Raw genomic sequence first — 12,659 nt, 5'->3', positions numbered from 1 at the left:
GTGACCCCCACTTGCCTTTAGCATAATTACATTTTTACAGTAATTTACAAGTCAGATGTTCTGTGTCATAAACAATCATTATGCCCCACGTACCTCTTAACTGAATATTTCTTCCCATCACCTATAATCCCTGTTCAGAGACAATTAAATTTAGACAAGGAGAATGCTTGACATAATAATAATAATAATAATAATAATAATAATAATAATAATAATAATAATAATAATAATAATAAAGAGAATATAGGATTTGTTCTGAGAAAAACAATGCAAGGAAAAGCCAAAACGAATGTTAGTTTCCGAGTTATAGCACTTTAAGGCCAGCCCTATGAGAGCTGAAAGTCAGCTCAGTGGTCTGGTTAAACTACTTTAATAATAATAATAATAATAATAATAATAATAATAATAATAATAATAATAATAATAATAATAATAATAATAATAATAGCACTTTAAGGAAAATACACCAAAAAGCCACTAAATGTTTTACTGATTTTTTTCCTTGTAAATGTGGTATTAATATTTCAATAGACGTACACAAAAACACTGCAAGTTAAAACGCTCTTCCTTATTTCAATTCATCACTTAAATGGAATCACCCATTATAATATTACAGTTTATGTGATTGCCGACTTGAGCTGCTGTTAGCCACTGAAAGCATGAGACAAAAGAAGATTATTAGGTAAGAATTGGCCGTCGTGTTAATAAGCAGAGAGTTAAAGGGAATATCATATTAGCTACGGAAACTGCGAGAATGTGTGAAAACACAACAAACGCCACGGTAATATTATTAGCCGAAATAAGGCACGCTGGGAGACAATGGGATACATAAAATACAGGCATAATATAAACGGTAAGAAAGGCAAGGCGGGGAACGAAAATATGAGAAGAAAAGTAGTCTTAGGGGAATGGAGGGGAGGGGAGGATGGGATGGGAGGAGGAAGAGGGGGGGGAGGGTGACGGGGGCATGAGGGAGTGGCATACACACAAGTTGGGATGAATACTCTCCCTTCAATGGTCGACCAACCTCAATGGAAGGCTTACGTTCACAGTTGGCAATACTCCCATGAATAGGGAATTTTCACAGAATGTCATATAAAACGTAGGCTCTTCCTTGCCTCCAATAAAAAGATATCCAACCTCCTGTTTACCTCGCCGGGGCGCCACAGCGGCGTAACGCGCGCTACGCTGGGGGAGGATAATATGGCACGTATGTAATGAGACCGCAAAGGCGCTTCTTATCGCCGGGGCTTAACCGATTAAAGGCCTCTACATCTCGTGTGTTCCCCTTTACCAATTCGTCGATACGTTTGCCTACCAGAGTGCCCGTCTTGTAAATTAATTTCAACGTTATACACACCAACCAAAAGACACAACTTCCACTAACTCCGGCTTGGCCATTCTCCCGTCCACGCAATCGGAAATCCTGGTCCTTCTCTCTCTGGAGATTCCAAGTTATTATCTTCAAAATTAATTGTTAACAAACTCAAGTCAAAAGTTCGTTCGTCGCTTTCTGCGCATAAAACATACCAATAATATTTTCAGAGTGAGCTGCAACATTTCTTCATCTATTGTGGTTCTCAACCTGGGAGGCGCGCCCCTAGGGGGCGTCAGCAATTTTCATAGGAAAGTTTTAAAAATGAATTATAGTTATTTTCTTGAGAAGAGTGTAATGAGTTAAAAAAAGTATTCCAAAACGTTGGCATTTATTTCGGTATTACCATTATTTTGTAATTATTTTTCTCCCTCCATGCCGAAACTCCTTCTCTTCCTTTTTTTTTTTTACCTCCTAATCTGGGAGGGACATAGAAACATAAACCAAGGGGGCGTGGTAATGAGGTTGAGAACCACTGATCTATTGCTTCAAGTTAGTTTTAAAAATGAGCGTGTAATGATAAAATATACATTCCAAAAACTGGCATTTGCTCCGGTATTCACATAAAGCCAATACCATACACCGGGCAAACCTAAACCAACCTTTGATTTCAAAACGATTATGCCACGTTGTTTGAGGATACAGATCTTCACATGTATTTCGAAAGAAAGAGACAAGACACCAGAGAGAGAGAGAGAGAGAGAGAGAGAGAGAGAGAGAGAGAGAGAGAGAGAGAGAGAGATTAACACTGAGGCGAAAAAATATGAAAACAAAAATCTATAAATCTAATTCTAAGCAACCTACGGGATGAAACAAAATGTGTAAAGGTGAGAGAACTTCATCTTGATGAACTGACAGTTTTTCCTTGGAAGACGTAACATGGGAAAAGACATGTCAAAAAGAGTCTACTCTCAGCAAGTATTCAAGAATGAAAGAATATCAAGTGAAAAGAACGATCGATGGGTGACAAAAGGCATTTCCTTCTACCATGGACAGGCCGTGACGGGCCAACAGACGCCATGCAATTCAGGCAAATTTTGCAAGCTGAATACTCGGTATTACAGTAAACTCCAGATCAGAGAGAAGACTGAGCGCACACTAAACATGAAATTACACTGGGAAACAAGTTCAGTCGGCTTTCTAACAACCAGAGCCCATTCAAAACATAAACAATTAAGAAGTAGGTGAACGTCATCCTCAGTCTCTCAATTTCTTCTCTAAAAAGTTAAGTATATCTTAGTTTTACCAGACCACTGAGCTGATTAACAGCTCCCCTAGGGCTGGGCCGAAAGTTTAGACTTATTTTACGTGGCTAAGAACCAATTGGTTACTTAGCAACGGGACCTACAGCTTATTGTGGAATCCGAACCACATTATAGCGAGAAATGAATTTCTATCACCAGAAATAAATTCCTCCAATTCTTCATTAGCCGGCCGGAGACTCTGTCATTACCAAAGGCTGTAAGATATCTCTTAGTCTTAAACCAGGGAAAAAAATGGGGTTTTGACCCGAGAACTCACCTTACCCATATTTTGTCAAAAGGACGAGAAGTTTCAATGTCCTTGTCTTGGGGTGCGTAGCATATAGATGAGACAGTCAGCAACATACCGGTTTGAAGAGTGCATGTTGCATACAATACATTTGCAAGAAGCTAATACTCTGATACGCACTTCAATAAAGGTATTCAAGATATTTTCAAACCTATTACTGTCTCTGTAGGTCTTAAGACAGGAACCTTAAGTTCAGACTTTCAAGATGAAGCTCACACTTGCTTTAAATGGACATGGACTGCAAAACTCTTTGTAGCAAAGGTATTACCAATATATCAAAAACAAATAAACTACTTATTCATTTAGAAGGGAATATACCAGCCAGTGTTTGAAATGTTTACTGGTGACGTTAATATGAGATTATAACCGTCACTTAATTACAGTTGTGGAAGGAAAGGTGCTAAATAAATCAAAGATAAAGCAATAGCGCATGCCCTCTATCCTGGTTTTTCCATATTCAGCCTCAAGTTATAGTAACTCGAGGTAGAGCGCGTGCAACAAAAATTATACGGTAAATATCACCAGAGACGGCACAAACATTAGTCAGATGAGTCAAAAGTTCCCAGGCAAAATAATAAGGACAAGTTTGAAAGCTGTAGTCACAAGCATGAATCAAAAGCATGGCGACAAATAACTAAATGTGACAACATAATTATAGAACGAATCTCCCTATCCCTGACTCCACTGGAAATGAAAGCAGCAAAACAAAGTTACCAATAAATTTCGTGTGAAGCAAACTTCACAGAGGTAAATGTACCACGTTAAGATATTGAAGGCTGACGCTGAGTATTTTGACTATTGTAGGAAAATATATTTTGTACAAGAAAACACATCAGGTTAATTGACCCATTAATAAAAAAAAATCATGCCAAAGAAGGGAATGCCTGACATCATGAGGAAGTCGGCTGGCATTCAAATATTCTATTTCTCTGTTTTCTTCAAAATTTTAGCACACGTCTATTTAAACTGGAAAAGACACTACCGAGAAAGTACTGCTAACTAGCCTTTCATGATGTGCAACTTGAAGCTGCAAGGATCTTAAAAAAACAGTAGGAGTTTTTAAGATCCTTGTACGACTTTCGGAAATGAAAATAAGAGAACATAGATCTTTGATGCCTCAGGGGGGAAGGATTCACACTTTTACCTTTTCATTCGTCCTTCGATCCAAGGTAAAATTAGGATGTCCGAAAAAGCACAATCTTTGCATATCAAAATGTGGACAGAGGTAAATCATGTAACAAGAGCACACAAAAAATTCCACAAAAATTAATCCAGATTAATGAACCAGATCACCCAAGAGATCTTTTATTGAACGATATTTTTCAACTCACAAACATATGGTGGCACAAACGACTTTTAAAGCTGAACAACCCAGCTTACCTTTTTTCCACTTACTTGTAAAACAACCTGCCCACTTAAGCATTCGGAGGCTTATGCAAACAAAGAAACTGAAAAATAAGAAAAAAAAGAGTACAAAATTACTTAAATGATATTAAAATCACGCACTGAAAAACCAAAGAGTTCAACGGGTTTCCAAATCAACTCCAGACATCTGTTGATAAGGACACTACGATACTCGCATTCTGACTCGTTACAACAGTACATGACATTAAGTATTTGTGCATCAGCGTAGTAACTGAGTAAATGTCTGAATTTTACACAACTGGAGAAATTTATAATTTGTTATATATAAAAATCAAGCTAAAATAAAACCTAGAATCCAAAGAAAGGCAGGTACAAAAACCAGGTATGCTAAAACTGATAAGGAACTACAAAAGAATTAAAAGTGAGCACGGGCGAAGACGAAAACTGATCAGTCATTCTAAGATGCCATACCGAAAAACATGAGATCTGCTGGTAGTCAATAACGTCCAACTATGTTTATTTCCCTTTAAACATGAAGGCTAGTAATTCACTTTATATAACATTTCGTAAGGGAACAAGTGCTAGAGGAAATTAAGAATTCAACTGGAAAGTTCGAGTTTCAGCTCAGACACCCAAATATAGAGAAAATGAGGCATTTTGCTATCAAAATAAAAAAAAAATCTACACATATACACAAAACGAGAGAGAGAGAGAGAGAGAGAGAGAGAGAGAGAGAGAGAGAGAGAGAGAGAATATGTTGAATGAAACGAGAACAACAACGCGAGAGCAACAACGCGATGCAATGAAACCACTCCCCTTAAACTTGTATCAGGAAATTAAGCGCTCCGTGTCCAATCCCATGGTGAAATAACAGTCCGTCCCCCTCGCACTGATTTCTCCTATGTTTACACTATCACTCTCTGCTTTCATTCTTATCTTTTTCTTTCTCTTTCTCTCTTGGAGGTTTATGCATCGATACAGCTTGGCTAACACTCCTGGCCCCTTGTCTGCCTCTCTGTGCATCCAATATAACCGACTAGTTTATTATAATAGTTGTTTAAAATCAACAGTATAGTTTACTGTTTTCACCGACCATATGTTTATTCAGCGAACAATGGCTCGATGCGCTGCGCGAAAATTCTTTTCTGGGTTTCCTGAACTACCCAGATCGAAATAAAAGAAAAAGGTTAAGAGATAGGCTTGCCTCTAAATGAAGTCATTTTATTATCAGGCACAAAAAATTAATTCCAAAGCTTGCCAACAGGGGGAAAGAAAGTCACTGAACTAGGCAATTCGAGGATTACCGGTTTCAACATATCAAACGCCAAAAGAGGCGATCCAGAGAGTCAAAAACAAAATCAAAAAGATGACTAGAGCGAAAATACAGTTTAATGGCCAATGGAGATTGGTCCTAAAGACATGAAAAAGATATCCGAACGTCCATTGCAACCAAGCTAATATAAAATTAGCCATAATTTCAAATGCCCTCATATTTCAAAGCCGCTACGTAACTGCAAATGATTAAGGGGGTAATCTTACAGCGTTTAGGAACTGAAAGGTATCAGTAAATTAGTTCTCTATTACAAGACGCCATTGAACGTGAGCAGTAGAGCTTACAAAAATCGCTGCAAATGAACTCTAATTTTATCAAGACGTCAACAGTTCTCACAGTAAATGAACTTGTATTCATGAAACCCAAGGCATGGAAACTTCCATCTCGGATCGCCCATGTGTTTGTTCAAGGGTGACTGACCTGCTTTTCAGTCATCAAATTTCCTGGCGTTATTAACCAACCTTATAGTCTGATACCACCGCAATCTTCAGAGTCCGGAATTCTCCCTTGTTTGTTATTCATCGAATTTCATACACATTCAGTCTACGAGGGGTTGTTATTTCATACACATTCAGTCTACGAGGGGTTGTTATTTCATACACATTCAGTCTACGAGGGGGTTTGTTATTTCATACACATTCAGTCTACGAGGGTTTGTTATTTCATACACATTCTGTCATCGTGGGTTTGTTATTTCATACACATTCAGTCTACGAAGGTTTGTTATTTCATACACATTCAGTCTACGAGGGTTTGTTATTTCATACACATTCAGTCTACGAGGGTTTGTTATTTCATACACATTCAGTCTACGAGGGTTTGTTATTTCATACACATTCAATCTACGAGGGTTTGTTATTTCATACACATTCTGTCATCGAGGGTTTGTTATTTCATACACATTCAGTCTACGAGGGGGTTTGTTATTTCATACACATTCTGTCTACGAGGGTTTGTTATTTCATACACATTCAGTCTACGAGGGTTTGTTATTTCATACACATTCAGTCTACGAGGGGGTTTGTTATTTCATACACATTCAGTCTACGAGGGGGTTTATTTCATACACATTCAGTCTACGAGGGTTTGTTATTTCATACACATTCAGTCTACGAGGGTTTGTTATTTCATACACATTTTCATCATACACATTCTGTCATCGAGGGTTTGTTATTTCATACACATTCAGTCTACGAGGGGGTTTGTTATTTCATACACATTCAGTCTACGAGGGTTTGTTATCATCTAAGCATAACAGTCCGCAGGCATCTTTATATTGTTCTCTTTGTGTAAAGCACGAAGTTCCTGAGTCCCCGTTTCTTTTTGCTCTAAAAGGCTAGACCTGTGGAAACAATGCTTCACGCCAATATTTTTTACATATTTTAATCGTTTCTGAAAGAAACCGCCCACACAGCTGCTGAACCTCTATCAAACGTTCCTGAAACTGAACCCATGAGCAAATCACGAAAACAGTCACTCCGCCCACAAATAATGGCGACAAAAATATGAACAGATGCAAATCAAAAATTCCAGTCACTTGCTTGTTCCCTGGCATATGAATATCTCAGTCAACGTCTCAACTCCTACACCTCAGAGTAACGAGGTTATATACTCCTGACATTAGTATTGTTTTCCTTTATATACAAAATAAAAGCTATATATTGAATAGTTATTGGGCTATACAGTATATAGCTTTTATAATAATGTATTTCAGTCAGCGACTGCTGAAATCAATATGCCATAGGATAATATCTAAAAGCAGTGATGTCATTCTGGTAAAATGCAATGTACCAAACGCAAAAGCTACTACTCATAATGGTAGCGGAATGACTTACACCCCGCAGATCTGAAGGATTTAAGATACGAACATGCTCAAGCTTAGTTTTTATTGTACATGAAAGGAATATAGCTCTGCGTATGTTGTTTGCTTTCCACGCATGTATAACTGCTATCCGGATGGATATGAGGTACGAATTTTCGCACAGGTTACTAAAAGGGCATGCTTGTCAAGTAACCGTAGCAAAGATTTATTCATTAAATCACTAATAAATAAAGTCTGGTGACTTCTTTCAACTTTAAGACACTTGAGATGAAGAAAATTTGGAATGAAAATCATTATTCAAAATTCAACTTCCGAAAAACAAGTTCCTTAAAAAGAATATAAAACGTCCTCCACAATAACCTCTAATCTTTAGCCGTGGACAAAATTCCCGGAGAAGGGACGTGAGTTGGGGGGGGGGGAAGTGGGGGGGGGGATGAGGACCAAGAGAGGACCAAGGAAAGCCATGGCGTGAGTCGAAAGAGAGAAGGAAAGAAAAAAAGAGAAGGAAAGAGGGCGCGCGCGTCCAGATTGTATTATGTAAAACAGTCGCAGTTCTGATTGTAATATTGAATTCCTCTTCGGCCAGTGTGATAAAATTGCTTGCTGGACTGGAGAAGAAGTCGGCCCTCCGCCTCTACACCTTAAAAATGTTTTCCTTCCAAAAGCCCTCGCCCCCAACTCCGACCCCCCCACATTACCACCACCAACCACTAACGCCCCACCACCATCGCCACCACTACTATCGTGACGAGGCGCCTGCCGTAGAAACATTACAATATTATTATTTGTTGCATTCCCAGGCGCGGGCTCGGGCGACTCTTGTTTATTTTGGGAAAAGTGGAAACATCTCGACATGGTCAAATTTTCATATTCCCTCGACGGAAAATTCTTCGTAGGCGTCGAACTGTCCTCAACGTGTATCTTTGAACGTCGGCTTTGTTTTGGTGCAAGTCTCCTGTTTCGATTTACATAACGTATTTAGACTAACAAATGACGGGGACGGATATTACCAAGATAGGACCGACTACGCATCACAACAGATTTCCTTCTGTGAAATGGATATACGTTTAAATACAGCATAAAAGATACTGCACAGATAAATGTTACTTAATTTAAGTCTTTAGCATTATCAAAACCGATGAAATTTCAGTTTTAGGCCTTGCAACTGCTGGACCTTGTGTAGTGGACCCATGGGGATTATGGATACTGTATCTGCTACTGTTTCTAAAATACTTAGGCACTGAGCTCTGCGATTACTAAACGTATCTGAGATTTGGTCCAGCTACGACTAAGAAAATTTAAAAGTCAAAAGGTGATGCAAATCTTGAGTGGCGATTGCATTCGTATCTGTTTTCACTTCATAAATTAGTGGGAGTGGGAACCTTTTCACGTCAGATCTGACTCATACTACAATATCCAAAATGAGATGGAAACGGCTTAACTACTAAAGCGTATGTAAGAGTTTCCCCAAGTCAAAACTTAAATGTCATGATCCTGCAGCAGCTAACTCGTGTTAACTATGGTTGAAAACTTTCGGCTCTACTGCCATTTCTAACGACTTATTGTGCAACGTTTCTCTGATGTTTAATAATTTTGTAACCAATATTCAAAAAGTGGAAAACGATGATTTCTGAACGTCAGTATGTCCATGAACTTAGGGTAAATAATAGCAACGTTTTCTTCCCAGTCGTCAAACTTTACTTCATGGGGCCAATAAATGCAGGTAATAAGTAACAAGTAAGTGTGATTGGCTTAACTATCTGCCTCCTTTGTTCACCTTCTTAACTTTTCAGGAGATCAGGCGATCAGGAAACTACTACTACTCCTTCAAATAACTTGACGTAAGTCAGCAAGACAAAATCTTAAATTTTCGAATACTTTTAATTAGCAAGGTATCCGTTTTCTGAAACCCCTCCCACATCTCCCCCACCCCAAATAACAAACACATTCCACACATTCTACATTAAAAGCAATCGCAGTCAATTAACAAAGATAACATATATGGATCTTTGCTCATGTATTTCCGATGTTTTAAATCTCTGTGAAATATTGAATATATGAGGAACGTTGTTTGTGAAATATTGAATATAGGAGGAACGTTGTTTGTGAAATATTGAATACATGAGGAACGTTGTTTGTGAAATATTGAATATATGAGGAACGTTGTTTGTGAAATATTGAATATATGAGGAACGTTGTTTGTGAAATATTGAATATAGGAGGAACGTTGTTTGTGAAATATTGAATATAGGAGGAACGTTGTTTGTGAAATATTGAATATATGAGGAACGTTGTTTGTGAAATATTGAATATATGAGGAACGTTGTTTGTAAACCATTGAACATATGAGGAACGTTGTTTGTGAAATATTGAATATATGAGGAACGTTGTTTGTGAAATACTGAACATATGAGGAACGTTGTTTGTGAAAAACTGAATATATGAGGAACGTTGTTTGTGAAATATTGAATATATGAGGAACGTTGTTAAGTATGACCCGCGAGTCAGAGTGAAATACTGGGTTTGCTCTCTGAGGTGTTATAAGGAATAAAATTTTGTTTGTGTGTCACGCCAGAATTTGTAATTACAAGGTAAAGAAAAAATTATGTTTACGTGTATGTAGCTCTGTTAAGGAAGTTGGTGACAGAGCCCTTACAAGGAAAGTTCGTTATTCTTTCGAGCCACATTTTCTTACTAATTTTGTCATTTCGGCTCATCTTTCTTACTTTGATTTTCTGTAGTTAGATAGTTCCATTTTTTTTTTTTTTTTTTTTTTGTCAGTCTATGAAACGTATTCTTTCTTCTGATGCTTTCAAGACTTGTTTCAATGCTTTGTCTTTTATGAGAAGCAATTCCGATTACCAGTTAAGGATTATTACATGAAATTAATTAATGTCTGATTATTACTTTAAAATTATTCAACTACATAAATCAAGTTTATCTTTTAGGGATTTTTAGAAATCTTTGCTTTCTAACTTGTGTAATTTCAAAACCCGTTAACAAAAATCTCCTTGCGTTAGTTTTAGTCTTAAAAAAATGTGTCACCTTTAACTCAGACTTTTTTTTTTTGCATTATTAGGAACGGATTACACTGAAAAGTATAAATTGTTGTTTACTTACGCAACAAATTAGAAATTTCAGGTTTAAGAATGTTATAAATAACTCAAGGACGCTAATTCCTGGTAAACCAGTAATTTTTGAGACTGCACAAAAAATTCTGCCGGATAACTCAAGCAAACGGCTGAAATAACTAATCTATAAAATTTTGCTTCACTGACAGAGCAATAAACAAAAACGGGGCATCATACATTTAATATAAAAAAAAATCTATGGTGATTCATCTAATGCTAAAAATTCCACCAAGTTTAAAACCGACAAAAACTTACATAAAATTATTCTAAGATTATTAATCCCTAAAGAGCGATTAAATATAAAAATGAAATTTCTTTTTAATTGTGAAAAGTCCATGAGGATATTAATCTCTACAAACTAATCAAATCTAACGTCAATGAAATAAACACATCATGTTTCTCTCTCTCTCTCTCTTATTCTAAGATTATTAATCCCTAAAGAGAAATTAAATATAAAAACGAAATTTCTCTTTCTTTTTAATTGTGAAAATCCCATGAAGATGTTAATCTCTACAAACTAATCAAATCTAACGTCAATGAAATAAACACATCATGTTCTGTTGCTATTTCCCTCTTTCTCTCTCTCTCTCTCTCTCTCTCTCTCTCTCTCTCTCTCTCTGTAGCAAGACATTGAAGATAGTAAGAGTATGCTGGAATCTTGCAAGCTGCAATTTAGGAGAAGTGTGTGTTTGCCCCCCATTCATTCCCAATGGTCCTAAGTCTATCTAGCAAAGTGCTCGACGCTACATGCTATTTGCGAGCTCTCGTGTATTTCTGGCCTTAATGCAAAAGTTTACTTGTGGATAGTATTTACTCCGAGATCACAGGCAGACACACGCGCGCGCGCGCGCGCGCGGAACTCGCATACACAGAGTCGTGGTTAAAAATAATACGAAATAAGGACTCTCAATCATACTCTCTCTCTCTTTCTCTCTCTCCTTCCCCCTTTGCATTACAGATCAAATCCTTGGGAGAAAACACAATAATGATGGGCAGGAGAAAATAAAGAAAGAAGATGAAGGGATAATCATTATCCAAGTAACAAAGAAATGATCTTTAAACACTCGAGCGCACAAACACACATACACACTCATGGACAAACACAGTTACCCACCAACACATTGTATACATACATATGTATATACACACAAATATGTATATTTATATATATATATATTATATATACATATATACATACATATATATGTATATATATATTATATATGCATATATATATATATGGGCCTATATATATATTATATCTATATATATATATATATATATATATATATATATATATATATATATATATATATATATATATATATATATATATATATATATATATATATATATATATATATATATACATATATATATATATATATATATATATATATATATATATATATATATATATATATATATATATACATATACATACATGAAATGAAGAATGTGAAAATATCAGTAGGATCCATGGAGGACATGGTACTGGAGAAATGAACGAGGAAGGTACAAATATAAGATTTCGCCCTAGCCTCTGATATGGCTATCAGCATTATTTCTTTAAAAATGCCAACTATGCAACATACAGTATTGATGGAAGACAGACACAGATAGATTTTCTGATGTACAGAAGACGCCATCTAAAAGAGGTGAAAAATTGCAAGGCAGCAAAAGGGGAGAGTGTTAGTACGCAACACAGATTAGTGGTGTTGGACTTTCTGAGAAGACGAGTTGGAGAGGGGGGGAAAAAGGACAGCACAACAAATGATAAAGTGGTGGAGGCTAGAGGCCCATGAGATGAGGTAAAGATTTAAAGAACTGGTACTCGGTAGCATCATATTAGCAGAAGATAGCTCCATGATTCTTAGAACAGCAGAAGAGTTACTGGGAAAGATGTCTGGTAGAGGTCCACCCAGTGAAAAGGAGAGCTGGTGGTGGAATCATCACACACAGGAAAAAATCAAGAAGGAAAAAGAAGGCAAAGATATAGTTTGTAATCGAAATGATTCTGGGGAGAATGCACAGGAGGAAGCAAAGAAGGTTGTAGCAAGTGCAAAGGCAAGTGCAACGAAT

General features: G+C 36.8%; 1 protein-coding gene across 1 annotated transcript in view; it reads right to left on the bottom strand.

Moving 5' to 3' along the window:
• The window catches only part of LOC136848993 (protein-L-histidine N-pros-methyltransferase-like), a 323,363-nt gene extending 318,988 nt beyond the window's left edge, over positions 1-4,375 (bottom strand). The window contains exon 1 of the mRNA XM_067121814.1: positions 4,307-4,375. The gene's annotated coding sequence lies outside the window, so the exon portion shown is untranslated. The remainder of the gene's footprint in view (positions 1-4,306) is intronic.
• Positions 4,376-12,659: the final 8,284 nt, after the last annotated feature.

Source organism: Macrobrachium rosenbergii, chromosome 20, assembly GCF_040412425.1.
Source record: "Macrobrachium rosenbergii isolate ZJJX-2024 chromosome 20, ASM4041242v1, whole genome shotgun sequence".
Classification (NCBI taxonomy): Eukaryota; Metazoa; Arthropoda; class Malacostraca; order Decapoda; family Palaemonidae; genus Macrobrachium; species Macrobrachium rosenbergii.
The sequence above is the reverse complement of the archived record's forward strand: the minus strand, read 5'-3'. Positions and strand labels throughout refer to the sequence as shown.